Source organism: Pediculus humanus, genomic scaffold, assembly GCF_000006295.1.
Source record: "Pediculus humanus corporis 1103172107383 genomic scaffold, whole genome shotgun sequence".
NCBI lineage: Eukaryota > Metazoa > Arthropoda > Insecta > Psocodea > Pediculidae > Pediculus > Pediculus humanus.
In genome coordinates, this window is record NW_002987010.1 from 88,678 (window position 1) to 91,608 (window position 2,931).

Consider the following 2,931-nt stretch of genomic DNA (forward strand, 5'->3'; position numbering starts at 1 on the left):
ATAATAATAATAATAATAATAATGAAACAAGGTAAAATATAATACGTAATTAAAGTTATTGATTATTTAACTAAAAATGTGTATAGAAAACACGAAACGTTTCGGTTTGGCAAAAAAAAAGTTTTTTTTTTTTTTTTTTTTTTTTTCGGGGGGTAATTTAATCGGGAATGAAAAAATCAAATTACAAAATAATTTTAATATATTATTTAAATAAGAATAAAATATTTTATATTTAAAATATATTTAGATACAACATAGACAAAGGAAAATGCGATACGAAAAAAATTTTTTTTTCTCTTTCTCTCGCGTTCGGGTTTTCGAAAAAAAAAAAAAAAAAGCGGAAATTTTTTTGTAAACATATATACAATTCGATTTCACATCCCCCCCCCCCCCCCCCCCCCCCCCTTTTTTTTTTTTTAACCTCTGAGACGTGATTTATTCTTTGGTTTGCTTTTGATCTTCGCCGTTTGCTCTTTGTCACGTTTCATTCAGAGTTTTTTTTTTTTTTTTTTGATTTTAAAATCGTTTGAAATGAATTTGTCATATTTAAATTTTATGGAATTAAGTCGAAAGAAAGATCAATAAGAAAAAAAAAAAAAAACAGAAAAGAGATGACAGAATAATAATTGTTTAAAATTACTTGAATCACTTAATTTAAAATGTTTTTTTTTTTATGCAACGTAATCGTTCTGAAATAAGTCTTGCACGCACGCACGCACGCACGCACGTACTTATTCGCCGTGTAAGACATTTTTAAGAGTAGGCAATCTTGTAATGATTTCACGTACGACAAAAAGTATAAACAATTTTTTGTTAGGCGAACATCATTTAATTTATTAATTTGGTTTATTTACTGTTTTGACTGTTGATTTTTTTGTGGGACAAATTTTTTTTTTTTTTTTTTTTTTTATGAAAAGAGACCTTAGATGATGATGATGATGATGATCAATTAATGATTTGTTTACTTTTTTTTTTTTTTTTTTTTTTAAATTTTTAAAATTTTTATTTAATTATCGTACGTACGAAAACCGTTAGTAAAATAAAAAAAAAGCATTTTTTTTTTCATATGCGGTTTCATTTAAAGTTTCGTTTAAAAGTAGTAATTCGTTGGTCGTTCGTTCGTGTCAGAAGAATGAACTTGAAAAAATGTTTTTATCGTGTAATTAATTAATTAATTAATTTACTTGTCATTATCACCATTTATGTAGAATATAATTTTTTTTTTTTTAATTACGATTAAAATCGTCGCCTGTTTATTAAATACAAAATTTTCACAAAAATATTTCAAATAAAAGTTTGACTTAAATTAAATTAAAATTTTTTTTTTTTTTTAATTATTTAAATTAATTTTTTTTTCTTTTTTCATTGTTTTAAATAAATGAAAATGTTAAACGAAAAAAAAAAAAAAGAAAAAAAGTAAATTAAAAAAAAATTTAATTTGTTAAAACAAATAATAAAGGGTCGTCGATTGATTGCTTTGCCGCATTTCTCCCCCTCTCCCCGTTTTTAAAAATCAATGAGGATTTTTTTTAATGTAAAAGTTCAATTGCGGTTTTCGATTGTTCGGTTTAAAAAAGAAAAGAAAAGGTTTTTATTATTATTATTATTATTTTATTTGGCCGTTGCATATTTTCAATGTGGAGAATGTGCGCGGTAACTTACCACGAAGTGCTATCGGAAAATGTACAAAAAACGATGAAACGAAACTGTTATTAGTCAATAACGGTTTTAAATTAAAAAATAAAACAATAATAATAATAATAATCGGTTTAATTTTTTTTTTCTTTTTTTTCCCCCCAAAAGTTAGAATAATGTAGAAATTCGAATTTGTTAGTTTTCTACAATTTCGAAATTTCGAAGTTTTTTTTTTTTAAAATAAAATAAATATTATTATTATTGTATATTTGATAGTCTTTTAAGTGTTTGACTTATGCAGGATTCACGTGGATTTTGTTAAATAATAATAATAATGGCGGGCAAACGGTTTTCCTATTCATACTTTCGAACGGTAGTTTTTTTTTTTTTTTTAATAAAAAATTTCATCTCACTTAATTAGTTTGTGAAATGATTTTATATTCCCTTACATTCTGCGGTTTTAGAAAGGTTACATTTTTCTCTTCCATATTTTTTTTTTTTCTATCAGCCTCTTTATTTATTTATTTTTTTATTTATTTCCAGTCAATTTGTATTGTTTGTTTTTGCACGTGTATATATATGTGTACGTATGTATAAATGATTCCCATGAATTTAGTTCATTAAAATTCATTCATTGTTCGTTGCCTTTTTCATTCCATTAAAAACCACGATTGTTCTATTAACATTGAAATCATTTTTTTTTTTTTTTTTTCCCTTAACCAATTACATCAAAAAAAAATTTTTTTTTTAAAGTTAACGGAAGTCGAACGGTTTTTATTTTTTTTAGCGGGAAATAAGTAAGCTTTTAAGCTTACTAGTGTGTGTGTTATTGTAGATGATTTCCGCCTTTTCCTTTTCCTTTTTATTTCCTTTCCCGACCATCAAATCATCATCGTCATTTTTTTTTTTTTTTTATTTCTCTACGAATTGTTTTCATTATTATTATTTATTTATTTAATTTTTTTTGAGAGAGAGAAAGAGAGAGAAAACCTTTTTGTTTAAAATTGCATTAGCGGTCCTGTTATTTATTTTTTTTTTTTAATGTAAACTTTAGACGGGGAATTTTTTTTAAATAAGAAAAATTTTTCGGTTTTGTTTACAAAATTTAACGTTGGCAAAATGTTGATAAAGTTGTCATCTTAAACACTTAAAATGAAAATAGAATCGTGGAAAAATTAAAAGCTTTTCCTTGTGCTAACGAAAACTGTTAATGTATTCTTTATTTAACAAAAAAAAAAAAAAAAAAAAACAAGCAGAACAAAAAGCAAAACAAAGCTTAGGACAATAATGACAAAG